Genomic DNA, 17311 nt, shown 5'->3' on the forward strand with positions numbered 1-17311 from the left:
ACTAATCACCTGATGAGATTAATTCAGTGGTAACTGAAGGTGGGTAGGGTGTGGCTAGAGGAGGTAGGGCATTGGGGCTATGGTTTTGAGGTGTATATTTTATATCTGATAAGTGGAGCCTTTCTCTCTGCTTTCTGATTATCACGTGAGCTGATTCCCTCTAATACACTCTTCCGCCATGATGTTCAGCCTCCCCTGAAGCCCCAAGGAATGGAGCCTGCTGTGTATGGACTGAGACTTCTGAAACTATGAGCTCCCAAATAAACTTTTACTCCTCTACAATTGTTCCGGTTGGGTCTTTTAGTCACAGTAGTGAAGAAGCTTACTAAAATAGACATTTCTTTTGCAAGTGAGACCATTATTCTGCCTATGACAGAAGTCCTTTGGGGTGAGATTTTCAATGATTCCAATCTGTTTCTCCCTCTACCTCTGATCCACAGGAAACCCATATGTTCAGCCTGGGTAGAGCCTGAGGTCCAGGCCTTGGCAGGGCTACACTAACATTCCTGGGCTTGCTCCACTCCCAGGGCAGCTAACCAGCCTGCCTCACCTCCCCTGGCTCCAGGGGCAGGAGTCAGACATTGTCTAACTGCAGGGAACACACACACAGTCCATATGGTCAATGGAGGCCCGTCCCACCAGACTTGAGGCAAGGGGTAAGCACCACCCACTCCTGTGGTGGTCCAGGGAGGTCAGTTGCTGCACAGCTCTGTACAAGAAAATCTGGTCCCATCTTCACCACAGAACTAGAGCAGCCTCAACAGGAGGTCGTCTCACTGGTTCTCCTCATGGAATTTTCCAGATCTTCATCTCCTCTCATCTGAAAGCATTTCTTATATCTTGGTGATCCAGTGGAAATAGCCAACTTAGTCTGCTTTTATAAATATAAAAAATGGGGCTGGGGATATGTAGCTCAGTTGGTAGAGTGCTTGCCTCACATGCCCAAGGCCCTGGGTTCAATCCTCAGCACCCACACACACACAAAAATAGCTAGGGAGGCTGAGACAGGGGGATCATGAGCTCCAAGCCAGCCTCAGCAACAGTGAGGTGCTAAGAAACTCAGTGAGACCCTGTCTCTAAATAAAATACAAAATAGGGCTGGGGGTGTGGCTCAAAGGTCAAATGCCCCTCAGTCAATCCCCAGTACAAAAAAAAAAAAAAGAAAAAATGGAAAATTTGCAGAAGACCCCGAAAGGCAATTCATAGAAGAATATATAGAATTCACATGAAAAGAAGATGCCATCTTCACCAATGAAATTTGAGAGTCTGCACAGAACTTTTCTAAACTGCAGAGGAAAGTATGAATTTTGGGAAGGCAACTTTTTAATATGCATAAAAGCTTTTAAAATATATACCCAGGAAGTCATTGGAAGGTGTATAAACATGAATAAAAATATTTACAAAATGATAATTTATATTAACAAAAGTGATTGCTTATTAACCAAGAAGGGACAAGTTAAATAATTCCTAGTTTCTGTATATGGTGTGTGTGATGCTTTGTAACTATCTGAAGTGATGTTAAAGAAGATCATTGAAATCAATAAATAAAGCTTGATGTGTTGGCAAATGAAAAAAAGTTGCTTTCATATTGGTCTAATTTTGTGGAAAGATATGTAACAGGACAAACCTTGAGGTGTTCTAATTACTGTCTCTAAGTGATGGGGTTAGGAATAAATGTTACTTTTTTCCTCTTACTTTCAAGTATTTTTAAATATAACTGTGAAACTGTATTATACTTTTTATAATAAAATCTATTTTTATGATGGTAGTTTGCTCCTATCTCTGCACAGCCGTCTTTGGGAACTGGTTTTGACGTAGTACGGCTGGTTGAGAGTGGTACTAGGGAGCTCTCTCCTATAAAAGGCCAGCAGGAAAGTTGCCCAACAAGGACACAGAGAGAAGAAATTCCAGATCAATACAAGTAAGGGCAGGGTGAGCAGCAGGATGGGACAGGTCTTGCAGCTAGTGCTCTATTAATAGAAGACAGGCCTGCCCCTTAGGGGGCCCCAGGCAGCAAACTTTGGCTCTGTTCCCACACAGAGAAGGAGAGAGGAGAGGATATTTGTTCAAGATGCAGAGGACTGGTTAGGGAGAGAGAAATTGTATGAAATAATAACAAAGGTATGCGCTAATCCATTCAAATAATGTAGTACTGGATGGATTAGAAATGTGGTAAGAGTGGTACAGGGTACATAACCTGAGTTCTGAGAGTTTGTTGAGAAACAGGTAGGATGAAAAACATGAATGAATAGATTGGTTCTAAGCAAAAACCACCCCAAGGTGTGCCTCATGCCTATTAATGCACATTAGGTTGTCATTATGTGTTTGAGGAAGGAAGTCAGGAAGGAAAGAAGAGGGGGAAAGGCATGGCCTGAGCTAGTGGTTTTGAAAGGGTGGACCCTAGACCCCCAGCACTGCATCACCTGGGAACTCATTACAGATGCAAATTCTCAGGCTCCTCCCCAGATCTACTGGCTGGGGTGGGGCCAGCAATCTGTATTTTAACAAACTCTCTAAGGGATTCTGGTGTAGCTAAAGTTTGAGAACCACTGAGCCAAGCAAAGGCAAAGAAGAAGCTGGCATGAACAGGTTCTGGGTAAGTAAACTGGATTTACTGGAAGGAAGAAGCCATATTGAAACTGAGCATTGAGACCAGATCTCCTACCTGACTCCCTATTTACCTCATCTGACTCTTATCTTCCACAGTAATCAAGTGAAGTATGTTTTCTTTCATTACGAAAAATTTGGTGGTCAGCAACAGGTTCTTGGGACAGCTACCTGCTCTATCCTGTCCATTGCATAATATGTTAGAAATGGCACATGGGAAAACCAATCAGTAACAAGAAAAGCCTGAGGAAATAATGATCTTTATTCTTGAGAGTTGCAGAACTGAAAAAGTATCTCTTGATTAAGCAACAAGGTCAGACGTACAATCATTTGACCACAAGCCTCTACCTGCTGAGGAGGGTATAAATAGTCCTAAAAAAAAAAAAAAAAAAAAAAAAATCAGCTAAAAAGCTGATGGCTCTTTAGGATGGAAATCCCTGCCCTCTTCCTATCATCATAACTCATCATCATAATGAAGTGATTTCTCTTTTTCTGCTACTGCCTTGCCTCTCAATTAATTGCACCTCATATGGTACAGAGTGAGCCTGTGCAAAATATAAGCATCAGGGATTGACGGAGCCCTGGTGGGAAATCAGGGGTCAGGGAGGCTCTATATTATTGGAGGCAAAATTGATTCTTTTCTCACAAACAACATGACTCATATTTACATATAGCTAACATAAATGAAATGTGCTAAAGAAAATCACACTCTTTTGACTAACACATCAATTAGCTTAATATTCTCCCTATTCTGTGATTTTATCCATATGCATAGAAAATGCTCACACATTTATAATGAACTTTAATGGGTTTTAGCATTTTTTAGTAGACTAACTTTTTGATACCTTAATCAGTGAGTTTACACTTTGATTTTGATTTGTGCTGTTGTATATTATATCCTAGTGAAACCAGATTTTCTGCTGTTATGATTACAGTAAGTCAATCAGCTCCACAGCAGGCAATGCCTGCTAGTGTCACCACATAGCAGCAAACTGTCATCATTTCTTTTCCAGGTTCTTGTGCAAACTCAAAAGAATGAAATCCACGTCAATGGAGAGTGAATGTGAAAGAGTAAGATTTATCCAAGTAAAAAGAAACAGAGCTCTCGCCAAGCAAGAGGGGTCCTGATGAAGGGTTGCCACTTAAATGTACTCATCTAGAGGTTTTTATGGCTGCTGGGTAGGGATGTTGTTCAATATTTAGGCTGACCAGGTATTGGAAAAATGCTAAGGTTATTAGTCAGGCCTGCAATGTTCTGATTGATTGCTTGTGTTCTTTTAGTTGGTAAGTTTGGAATTTTCTGTAGCCTTCACTCAGATCCATCCTGTTTTCCCTTTTTCCAAATCTCTTGGACAAAGAAAGTTTTCCCACCTCTCTAGGACAAAGGAATCAGCTAGAATGTTTGGAATGTTTCTATAGACCAATTCATTTCTATGGTATAGCCTGTACTTTCCTTCTTACTTAGAGAAGACTTTTGGGGGCCCATTGCTTTAGTTATCAGCCTATGTTTTACTATTGATTATCCTGCCTATTCACTGGCTCTTCCTACACAGGCTCTAAAGGATTGTTATAGCAGAATGAATTTATCCAATAATGGGCCCTGAATTTTAATAGTTGAGGTTCGGGTCAAAGATAAATCCATTAGGAAGTACATGAATAGTCAGACCCAGTCTTCTTTACCCCAAAGACTTGATAAAGTATGCTGAGCTAAGGTAGGGCTGCAGAGAATCAGAAGGAAGCTGGGTGTCCTGTGTCTGCTCCACCCGTACTCCCAGATCCTTGTGGATGAGACCAGAACCACCTTCATGGAAGAAGCTTAGGGAAGTGGCAAGTGTCCCTGAAATCCTTCCACTAGCATTATGTGGGAGCACAGAAACTACAGAACCAACTAGGATGTGCAGACCCAAGACAACCTCTCAAAGCTCCTGTAGCCCCAGCGGTTTCATGATACAATGTAGCAACGACAGAGACTGTCTTGAAATTTTTTTTTGTACTGGAGATCAAACCCAAGGGCGGGAGCTGGGGCTGTGGCTCAGCGGTAGAACACTCGCCTAGCACTGGCAGGACCCGGGTTCCATCCTCAGCACCACATAAAAATAAAATAAAGATGTTGTGTCCACCGAAAACTAAAAAATAAATATTGAAAAAAAAATAAAGGCATTGTGTTGTGTCCATCTATACCTAAAAAAATAAATATTAAAAAAAATCAAGGGTGCTATACCACTGAGCTATATCCTTAGTCCCCAGCCCTTTTTTATGTTTTATTTAGAGACAGGATCTTACTAAGGTGCTTAGGGCCTCACTAAGTTGCTGATGCTGACCTAGAGCTGGTGATCTTCCTGTTTCTGCAAGGATCTTCAAGTCACTGGGCCTGCACATCTTTTGTATTAGAAAACAGAAGACAACCCAGGTCCTACCTGAATCAATAACCGAAACAGAAGTTAATGGACACACAAGCCCAGGGAAAAGCAAGCAAGTGGGGGCAAAGGAGGTGGCAATAGGATAGAATTGCTGATATTTACCCAGAGTGAGCATAATGTGGACAGCAATGGGTATAATATTGGGCATAGAGGGTACTTGAAAAGAAAAGTTAAGCTTTACTATAGAAAATTGAATGTGTAGTCTAAGATTCATACTTGTTATAATCATATAAGGTTTATTTGTGTCTTATAACACTTGACAATTATTATTTTAATTGATTTATCCCCATCAAGTGAGTAGTCATTCTATTATTAAAATTAAGAATGTTTCCCCCGAATGTTTTCTCTGATATAAGGTGACTGACTCATAGGGGGAGCATGGGAGGAACAGATGAACTCTAGATAGGGTAGGATAGAGGTGGGAGGGGAAGGGTGGGGGCAGGGGATTAGCAAGGATGTTGGAATGTGATAGACATCACTATCCAAAGTACATGTATGAAGACATGAATTGGTGTGAACATACTTTATAAACAACCAGAGATATGAAAAATTGTGTTCTATATGTGTAATAAGAAACGTAATGCATTCCACTGTCATTTATTTAAAACAAATTAAAGAATATTTCCATTTTAATATAATAAAAATGCTGCAACAAAATAATTTCTCTGCAATATTTATTTGCCACATATAATTATGTCAGAATTGGGTCTAAGCATCATGATTTCAGAGGTGAAAAAGAAAATATAATGTCCCATTGTCCAATGGAGTGTCAGACATGTAAACTGACCATCACACTGCAACTTATGGCCTAGAATAAGCCCCAGATAGTAAGTTTCCTGGGTTATATTACTTACTTAAGGTATCAATTTAATCTGCAATGAATAAAAGTTTCTGTTATTAACATGTAATTTTCTCTCTCTCTCTCTCTCTCTCTCTCTCTCTTCCTTTCTCTCTCTCTGTACTAGGATTGAACCTAGGACCTCACACATGCTAGGCAAATGGTCTACCACTGAGCTACATCTCCAGCCCTTCCTATTTTTTATTTCAAGGCAGGGTCTTGCTAAGTTGTCTAGGGTGGCCCTGAATTTGTGACCCTCCTGCCTCAGCCTCCCTAGTAGCTGGGGTTACAGAGGTGGTGATTACACTCAGCACCCTGACCCTTATGTGTGCTGGAAATATTCTCTAAGTCTTTTGTTTTCATTTTAATTTGTTTATTTTGTTGGGGGAGCAGGTTTTTAAAAAGCATTTTATTTTCTCTTCCTGTTTTCTTTCTTTAAGGATTTTTTTTAAACTGAAAAATATTAGCAGCAAGTAAAAGTGAGTATTTTTTTTTTTACTTGCTGCTAATATTTTTTAGTGTTTTGATTTTTCTTCAAAGGTTCAATTAGTTAATCCATATGGAACTTATTTTAGCTTCTGGTTGAAGCAATTTATCTTCTAAACTGCCAGCAAAGACTATTTTTTTCTTATTATTTGATGACATGTATTGAACACAAAATTCTCACTGTTTTTTAATGATTTTTAAATAAATGACATCAAAATGCATTATAATTCATATTACACATATATAGCACAATTTTTCATATCTCTGGTTGTTTATAAAGTATGTTCACACCAATTTGTGTCTTCATACATGTACTTTGAATAATGATGTCCATCATGTTCCACCATCCTTGCTAACCCCCTGACCCCTCCCTTCCCCTCCCACCTCTCTGCCCTATCTGGAGTTCGTCCATTCCTCCCCTGCTCCCCCTCCCTACCTTACTATGATTCAGTCTCCTTATATCAGAGAAAACATTTGGCATTTGTTTTTTGGAATTGGCTAACTTCACTTAGCATTATCTTCTCCAATTCCATCCATTTACCAGCAAATGCTATGATTTTATTCTCTTTTATTGCTGAGTAATATAGAGCACTAATCTCTAGGGTATATAAAGAACTCCAAAAAAAAAAAAAAAAAAACCCAAATAACTCAATCAATGAATGGGCCAAGGACCTGAACAGACAACTATCAGAAGAGGATATACAATCAATTAACAAATATATGAAAAAATGTTCATCATCTCTAGCAATTAGAGAAATGCAAATCAAAACTACTCTAAGATTTCATCTCACTCCTGTCAGAATGGCAGCTATTATGAAGACAAACAACAGTAAGTGTTGGCGAGGATGTGGCGGGTGTGGGGGGAGGTACACTCATACATTGCTGGTGGAACTGCAAATTGGTGCAACCAATCTGGAAAGCAATATGGAGATTCCTTGGAAAACTAGGAATGGAACCACTATTTAACCCAGCTATTCCTCTCCTCAGTCTATACCCAAAGAACTTAAAAACAGCATGCTACAGGGACACAGCCACATCAATGCTTATAGCAGCACAATTCACAATAGCTAAACTGTGGAACCAACCTAGATGCCCGTCAGTAGATGAATTTATGGATTAAAAAAATGTGGCATATCTCACTATTTTTTGAAACATTAACCTGATAATGTTTGAAATATTAACCTGGTAACTATTAGGCTGATTAATCTGTGATTCCCAATCATGAAATAAATGGAATCCATGGCTTTATGAGAAAGAAAGAGTCTTCAAGAACAAGGCAGCTACTATTTGGTTTTCTAGACTATGTTGAGAAAATTATCTTTTAGAAAATGCCAGGGGAGTTTCAGATAGCCAAAGCCTGGACAACTAATCATAGATCAGATCATTGATCATTGATCAGAGAATATCATGAAATTGAGGTCCATGAAATCTCCACCACATATGGGAAAGTTCCTTCCAGGGCAAAGAGTAAGAGCTGCACTGTTCTGGGTGCCTTTCCCTCTCCAGAATGGAACACTGGAAAGAGGAGGGGACATTATGAACAACACAACCAACCAGACAGATTCTAGAGAGTGTGAAAATTTCAGAGCTGATACCCTTCACAACCTGGGTAAGCTTGAAGAAACTACAGGCCTTGCAAGGAGGGATTCTACGCCCAACTCAATCCAAGAAAAGGGAAGTAGCAGTGTCTAAGTTATGTGCCGAGGGCAGCCTCCAAGCGTCCACATGTCACAGCATGTTGGGAGAGAACAATCTGGAGTTCTCTGAGGCCTTGTATCAGTCTGTTTCATCTTACTATAACAAAATAGGAAACTGGGGATTTAATAAAGAAAAAAGATTCATTTAGCTCACAGTTTTGGAGCCTAAAAGTCCAAAAAGCATGGTGCCAGTCCTGGCAAGGTCCCCTTGGCTGTATCACTTCATGACAGATGGACTCATGGTAAGAGCTCATGAGAGGAGAAGTCACATGATGGGACAGGAAGCCAGAGGCAGGGGAGGTGGCCAGTCTTTCTCTTTTTGACAACTTACTCTTGAGGAAACTAACTAGGCTCCCAAGAGAACTACTTCATCCCTTCCAAGGGCAGTGCTCCCACTTCCATGACCCAATTACCTTGCACTAAGCCCCGCCTCTTAAAGGTTCCACCACCTCTTTGTACCATCCCACATTGGCCAATTCCCCCAACTCATGAACTCTTGGAACAAACCACAACTAATTCATAGCATATCTCATGGAGATGGGCAACAGCTGAGCCATTAAAAAATAACTGGGTACCAAATAATCAAACCCAGAGGAACTCTGGTCACCAGAGGCAATGGCAAGGACCATGGTGTGGGTGGCAGATGCCAAGATGAGGCCCATGGGCCAGCTGTACCACCATCACCACACAGGAAGAGGACCAACTCAGCAGAGGTTAGGAAGGACCAGAGATATCTGAGCATCTACTGCACCAGACACCATGAGAAGATGTTCGAGAGATTTCTTGAAGCCGTTAATAATATGAGCTTTGATTTAACAGCTTTATTAAAAAGAGATCAGGAAAAATGGAAGAGATTACATTTCCAATAATTGGCAGATTGATACACCTGACCAATGTCATCTCATCCCCACTATGAACAGAAATCCGTATCCAGACTAAGAAGCAATTATAAAACAAATATTTTACTTCTATTTTTCCATATGTAAATAATATGTCAATTTTGAAACACACATACACACACAGAGGCCCTTTCTGGGCTTTTTGATCTTTTATTGATTTAAAATGCATCTTTAAAGTCAGAAAAAAACTTTAAGTGTGTTTGGACCTATCAAGTACATAGGCAATGTAGAAAGCGTTTTTTTCTTTAATGTGCTTTGTTGCGATTTCCTTATTCTTTGTGCCAAAGGAGTTCAAAACTCTTTAATGTGTTGTTAACTTTGAGGCACAAGATGGCCAGTGTAGATCTCATAGGAAACTTGGTTCTAAGAACAAATGTAGGCCAGTGGGACAAACAGGAAACTGCCAGAATTCCCTTGGGAAAATCTTTGCCAATCCTCTTGCTCCCCTGCACAACTTAGGGGTGACGATATAGCACCGGGGACACTCATGATTTACACCTGCTGTCCCAACACAATGATCAGAAATGCTCTCCTTTACCCGTGTTCTTGCTAAGGTGACTCTGAGCACTCTAGCCATGGAGTCTTTTGGGCACATGGTGGCAGTAGATGCACACACTTGACAACGTACTGCAGCTTGTGAGCTCTGTCATATTCTGTGGCAGAGAAAATAGCACATGCATTAACCTGGACAGGCCTCAAAATAGAGCACCAATCTAATAAAAGGAGGGTATGTAGTATGCAAGGATTTATAAGGGACCATCTTGTCCAGCCCCTACCATGGAGAAGGCTGCACCACCTCTCCTAGCAGCTGTGAGAGATGCCTTCCTCAGGCATCTTCCTTCTCACAGCTTGTGAAGCTAGAGTTCCGTTTTTCAAGCACTTCCTGGAGCAAGGAGAATGCCCTCCCCACCAGCGGTTTCTGAGATCCTTTGAGACACAGAGACTCTTGTCCTTGTCCCAAGTGTGCAGACTGCTTGGGGATCTTTAACTGACCCCAGGAAAAGGTGTTTGCTTTCCTGATGGTAATGATCAGCTGTTCTCTGTTTCTATCCCTGGGTTGAAATGTGCCAAAAAGATAGGTTGAAGTCCTAAACTTCTCCTTATTTGGAAGGAGAGTCATTGTCGATGTAAGATGAGGTCATAGCCTCTAGGAGCTTGAAAAGATAAAAGCCAATGTGCCTTCTCTGTCCATTTCTTCGCTGATATAGCAAACTAGGAGGACAAGCATTGAGAGGGCATCTTTGGAACAGTAAATGAGCCAAACAGAGCAGTGGAAGAATTCTTAGCTCATTATAGTAGTTTTAGCTGGGCTATAAGTACACATTCTGAGACACCACATGGGATCACTCTAAACCTTATCCCCAACCCTGTCAACATGGTTGCTGGGGCTTTTCCTAAGTCCAGGAAAAGAACTGTTCTCACCATCCCCCAAGCCAGTCTCAATTAAAATTCTTCCTTCCTCAACTCCTTCTCTACTATATTCCTTCCCGTAACACTAGAGGTTGCTTCCAGACTGTCGTTTTATCCAAAACTCCAGTTGGATTCTGTCCCAGCCCAATCTGCAGCTGGCAGGGTGGGGCAGTTGGCCAGACATGGAGCACAGCCCTTTGGCCAGGGAGATGGTCTTCTCACCATTAGAATGGCCAACCACCCTTAAGGCTACTAGCACATTCCCTATATCAGATAGTCTGGACCACTTTTTAGAGCCCTTTATAGACATTTTTAGAGCCTAGACCACTTTTCTTTCCTCATAATTACCAACACTTACAAATCACTTGACATTTGCATACACCTGTCTCTAAGCTGATTCATTTAATGTCCCTTTCCCCACCAGACTATCATCTCCATGAAGGAAGGGACATATTTGTTTTCTTCGAAATCCATTCCCAACACCCAGCATAGAGCTAGCACATAGAAGTTCCTTTTTTCCCCTAATTATTTTTTGCTATTTAAATATATTTTTACTGCATTATAATTATACATAATGGTGAGATTTGTTGTTACATATTCATACGTGCATACAGTATAACAATGGAATTGGTTGATTTTGATCAAGAACTTCTTGATCAATACTTGAGGACTACTAAATCAATCCCCCAATCTCTTCTCATCCCCTAACCTGCTGCCTACTCTGGCCCCAACATCATGGGAACATCACCCTGACCTTGTGCTATCTGTCATTAACCATGCCAATCTCAGCACTTTGATTATTGTCACAATTCCTGACAGGTTTTCATTTTTCCTAATGTGTTTCTTCCAGTTCTTAATGTCTACTGCCCATACCCTGCTCAAAAACCTATCATCCACAGGCTCAATTCTCAAGTGCTTTTAAGACTTATTAACAAATAAATTCATCTAGAAAGGAAGGGAAAACTCAGTGACCAAGGGTTGGAACTTCCCTGAGACTCCAGAATTCTTATCCATGTGGTGGGGACAATAATATCAACTTATGTAGTTATTGCAATGCTTAAGTGAAATCATGGTAGACATAGAGAAGCACCAAAAATAGACACACTGCTGACGGATGGCCATTTGTAGATATAACACTTAAGACTGTAGTCCAAAGGAGTGAGGAATGTTCAGGTAAGTAAAGAACAGACTCTACCATTATTAGAAGAAAGAGTAGATCTAATTCCTCATTTCTCCTTTCAGATGGTGTAAGTATTGCCAACAGGTAGAAATTAAAATGAGTTTGCTGTTTCCTAAAAATTAAAAGTATTTGAAAATGAAGTTGACTTTGTGTCCCTTGTCACTGGCAGTAGCCCAACTGAAGCTGAACATCATTTTACAAGAATTCTTTGAAGATATTTTGCCTTGAATAGAGATTCAAATTAGCTAACTTCTAATTAAGTTCCCCGAATTTTATGATTCTATGAAAATTTATGATTCTGAGAATGCTCTTCAGACTTTTCTGGCCCATGAATTCACATTCTCTTAAGGTTTTATTTTTGGAAATATTTAAGTGCTATATTGATATTCCAGTTTTCTCATTCATTCATGATTAGGTGGTTGAAAAAAGAAATCTGGGGTTAATGAAGGCTTAGGTTAAGTATCTCTGAAGATAATTTTCCTTTTCAAACTGAGTAATTTTGTCAGCATAGAGCTTAAAGATAATAGTGTGTACAAACAACATTTCTTTAAAACTTAAATCAGCTAAAATCAGGATGCAATTTCTCATCATTATGGAGCCTTCTCATTGCAGCCAAACTGGAGATTAAATACATTTACTTGTTTCAGTATTTGGTAAGAAAATGGTCCCTGGAATCCTACTAGTTATTGGCTCTGGTGGGATTTAAGTAACTTGAGCTAGTCACGTGACAACCTCTTTGTAAGTGTAAGTTGGCTCTGCCTTTTTTAGTTCATGGACATATTCAGTCTGAAGACCAAAGAGTATGGAAACATTTGGGGGAACGAGGGTGTGGACAATGGAACTCTGGAACTTGGCAGGACATCGGGATGGATGATGCTCTGAATTTTGAACTTCCATAGTCTTTCAAACCTTCTGAGCCTGCAAAATTTTCCTTCTTTGCACTGTGAAGAGCCAGTCTCTCTTCAACTCCAGCACTCCAGTCTTGCTTGAAGACAACAAAGAGGCTTCTCCCCTCCAACTCTGCTTTCAGTAAATAGACGTAGAAGTAGGGTAAAGACATTGCATAGCCCAGTCAAGTATGTCCTATGTCTGATGATTGATGATGAAAGAAAGGGAGGAGAGATCCCAAATGAGCAGATGGTCTCTGCCAGCATATTTTAGCAGTTTCCGAGGAGTTCACGTGGGACTGGATCCTGCAGGTGCTGGATTAAAGGGGCCAGAACATAAGATTAGGGAGTTCATTAATTAGGGAGTACTCTCCAAAAAACCCAGGATTTAACATCTGGTAAGGACCTTAGGAGGTGACGTGACTTTGCTGTTCAAATGGCTCCTAGAAGCATGAAACAATCGAAGACCCAGGCTAGATGAAGTTGAAATGCCAGTATTATCCTAACAGGCAATAGAGGGAAAAATGAAAGAGCTCAGGGAAGTGGGTATGGTGGAGTGATGTACTGTAAACCTAGAAGTCCTACCAGATAGCTCTTTCCATGAGATGGCCCAGAGAACAAATCATTTAAAAAAAAAATGAGATCCTGAGAAGGACACCAGCATCACTGAAAAGATGAGTTGGGGCTCCCCTGTATAAGCCAGGACTATGGCAGGAGAGGTAGCTGGAGAATCCGGCTTAGTGGTACCAATGGTGATGATAGACCCAGCACCAAAGAAGCCAGGTGGTGACACTTAACTGCAGACACCAGGTAGATGTAGTCATTAAGGTGAGCACCAGGGTTGAAGTGGCAGCCAAGGGGGCCTAACTCACAGGTTATTGTGATTTAAGAAACATAGTGTGCTAGAGGCAAGGTAGATACTTGACTAATTTGTACGATTAGACGATTCAAGGATGGATGACTAGGAGTCATCCACTAAGCCCTACCTTAAAATTGAAGGTATAGGTGGTAGATAAAGATGCTATATGGAGCTATGACAAACGCCAGTGAGAGAATCTCTGCCTAGGGAGACAAGTAACCCCAATAAAATATTATGATCACTTGACCATTTCCTGGGCCTGAAACAGGTTTTAGACTCAGACTCAGCCAGGTCCTGGGAAGGAGCAACCCCACAGCAAATAGAAACAGTAAACAGTAAATGTTCCATCAGTTCTTCATTTATTTGGGTAACTGTACACTGAGAAAAATGGACTTCCAAATATTCCAGGTCCAAGCTGACATGATGCCCAGAGAAGCAAATCATCATCATAGTTCCTGTTCTAACTAGCTAGGGATATGGGAACCAGTAACAAAAAAAAAAGTCCAGCTCACACCCAGTGGTTAGTTCTCCAGTCTCTGAATGTATGATTGGGGTTGATATAATCATCAGTTGGATCATTGGGTGCTAGGCCTGTGAGTTAAGATCTATGATAGTGGGGCCAAGTGAAGCCTTTGAACTTCCCCATCTCTAGCCAAGGTAGGCAATATACAACAATATTGGCTGAAGTAATTCTGGATATAATACCACCCTCAAGGATCTAAATGATGTAAGAATGACAGTTTCCATAATGTTTCTATTTAATGCAATAGCTGGCCCCTGCAGAAAACAAGTGCACCCTGAACAATGACAGTAAATGACCACAAACTCAACCAAATAGTAGCCCTAGTTCCAGCCACTGCGTCTATCTATCTGCTCTGAGCAGATTGACTTGACTTCCGGTGCATGGGATGCATTCCCTGCTATTCTTTTCGGAGAAGAGGATTAGAGCCCACTTGCATTCATAGAGATGAATAACAACATACATTTGCAGTTCCATCCCAAGTCTATGAAACTCCCCTGTCCTGTTACGAATAGTCCCAAAGAATCTAAATCAGTTAGATAGCCCGAAGAATGTGACACTGACCTATTATCTGATGATATTATGCTACTTAGGCCACATGAGCAAGAACTGGCTAGCATATTGATTGGAGGCATACTGGAACCTTCATAAGCTGCATGTGGCTCAGAGGATGGGAGGCAAACCTACAACGAATAGTTTTAGGGGTCCTATACTCAAGGGCCTGATAGGAAATTTTCTCCAAGGTAAAAGACAAAACATCCTATCTATACCTTCTACTACAATGAAAGAAGCAACATACCTAGTAGACCTCTTTGATTCAGGACACAGCAGAATCCACACATGGGAACACTAATTTGGCCTATGCAGCTAGTGAAATGAAAGGCTTCTACCTTAGAATGATACTAGAGCAGGAAAAGGCTTAGTAGTAGATCCCAGTTGAGCCTTAAGCAGTCACTTATTATTGAAGCTATACATGGTGGATAAAGATGCTATGTGGAGCTACGGCAGCCCCAGAGAGAGAATCACAGCCTAGTTCCCTGGTCCTCTGTGGTTCTTTTGCAAGGCCATGCCATCTGCAGAGGAGAATCGTATGCCTTTTGCAAAACAACTCCTGGTATGAAACTGGGTCCAACAAAAACACAATACCTGAGCCCAGGACACGATGGGCATCTGAAGCTGCCCATCATGAGTTGAGAGCTAGTATACCTACTAGAGTTAGGATAACCAGGCCTGGCAGCAATACATCATATTTTAAGGGTTACATCTGAGATGACGTACGAGGACCTGAGAGCACAAGCAGGCTGCATGAGCAAGTAGCCCAGACTCCCATGACTACCACAGTGACACAATGTCCCTCCTTTGTGTCATAGGGGTCACTAGGAGGACACTTTCTAACAGAGTAGATGATAGAAGAGGAAAAACCCCAAGCTTAATCCATAGGTTAGCTGTTTTGGTACACAGGTTCAGGTTGAAATGGAACAGTAAGAGTGGCCTTGAAAGACTGTGGCTAGCCAGAGGGGTTCCTTCCAATGGACAGAGGTTTGGACAGCATACCTAGTGATCTGGTTTGTGAGAGGGGAAAAATAGCCTAATGTTAGAATATGCACAGAGGTCTGCATGGAGCAAGAGTGAAAGACTGGGTTAGAAGCACATGAGTGGACAAGGAAGTGGGAAAGATGGGTGAAGGTCTTTGTAGCATATTCCAGTAACTTTTCAGAGACTCCACTGCAGAAGAGACACTAGACTCCCAAGTAGGCAGAGTGGCTTGGCCATCTGACATCAGCTGGCTTCAGCCATTGGCCACCCTGGTGCTGGCACAAAGGACATATTAGGGAAGGGGTCACAGTCAGAGAAATGGAGGCTGTAAATGGGCCCAACTAACTGACCAAGGCCACGTTAGCTACTGTTTGTGTTTGTTTGCTTGAGGTGCTAGGGATGGAACCCAGGGCCTCGGGCCTGCTAGGCCAGCATTCTACCACTGAGCCACCCCCAACCTAAAGCCACAGTGGCTCTCAAATATCTGCCAACAACAGAGATGAACACTGGATCCCCCACATAGTCCATTCCTCCAGGAGACCAACAAGTTAATTATTGGTAAATTAACTATTTTGGGTCCTTTCCATGCAGCAAGGGCCATAGTCATTATCACAAGGTAAGGTCTATTATAAATAGCATATAATCCCAACCAGTAAGAAACATGTTCACTTCAATCCCCAGAATCAAGTCACTCCAGAAAGATTATGCCAAGAGCTGTTGACCACGCTTTCCTACAACGATCCATTAGCAACCCGCTGACATGAGATACGGCTAAGGATTTTGGCTATTACACTCGCATTTAAGAAATGATCTCCCAGGATTCTTTGCACTTTGCCAGCAGTCTGCACAAGAATGTAACCTGTCTCAGCACTCTCTAACTGCCTTTGGAATGCCTCCTGTGTTTGGGGGTTGAATATTGCTGGATCACAAGCTTTGCAATCAGCTAAATGATGGTTGAGGTTGTAAAAACAAGCTAAATGCCATTATAAAATGATTATTTGTGCTATACAAATACTTTTTATGTCTGTTGTCATTTGGAGGAGTGACAAGTTTCATAGTTCAACTTCCTTTGTGGATTTCTCAGTAAGTGATCAAGGACTCCAGTGATGTGAGCCTTTTGTAAACTCTGTGTTCTTTAACACTTGGTGTTCTGACCAGAATTCTTGAAGGCCAAGTGCAACCAGAAGGGAAGATGTGTTAACCGGCAGACAACAAGCATAGAAAAAAAACCTGGCACAGGGGGTATGTGGAGCAGAAAACTTAGCAATAATGTGACTACCCAGGAAGAGGAACAAACGGGGTGAGCCCCATGAGTGCACAAACACCTCTGTTCATTGCTCTCCACATACATTAGAAAACACGCTTCAGAGGGAGATCAAAGGGATTGTTTTATAGCACAAGTAGCTTTCCTTGCTTGGGCTAGCTTTTTGTTTGCTGATTTTTACTCTGGTGGGTGTGTTTAGCAAATACAGTCCTTTACTAATACTCGGATTGAGGGGTTGGAGGTTGGAGGGATGAATAGGGAATGGATAAAGTTCTTCCCAGATTTGGCATTTGGTCAAAGTGCTATTGAGCCTGATTCAAAGTCTGGGTCCTAAGTTCAGAAGGTCACAGTATCATAAACCAATGGAAAAGCCCCCGGTGGCTTTGTACTGGGCAAGACAATTTGGGTACATCCCCAGGAGAGGCAACCAGTGAGTCAGTGAGTTTTCTCCCCTAGAGTTTCAGAGAAGGGACATCATAGCTCGGGATGTTGCTGTGAAAGAGGTCCAGTGTATTACAACTTACTGAGCTTTACTGTAATTTACGTCTCTAGTGATAATAAAAAAAAAAAGTCTTCAAAGTGTTGAAAAGTAGATAAAATAGAAAAATATATGCTTAAGAATACAAAATGAAAGAGAGAGAGAGAATTAAAATCCTAAATAGGCAAAAACCTCCAAGAGATTTTTTTTGAAGGTTTGATCACTGTAAG

The sequence above is a fragment of the Callospermophilus lateralis genome, chromosome 13, assembly GCF_048772815.1.
Source record: "Callospermophilus lateralis isolate mCalLat2 chromosome 13, mCalLat2.hap1, whole genome shotgun sequence".
Classification (NCBI taxonomy): Eukaryota; Metazoa; Chordata; class Mammalia; order Rodentia; family Sciuridae; genus Callospermophilus; species Callospermophilus lateralis.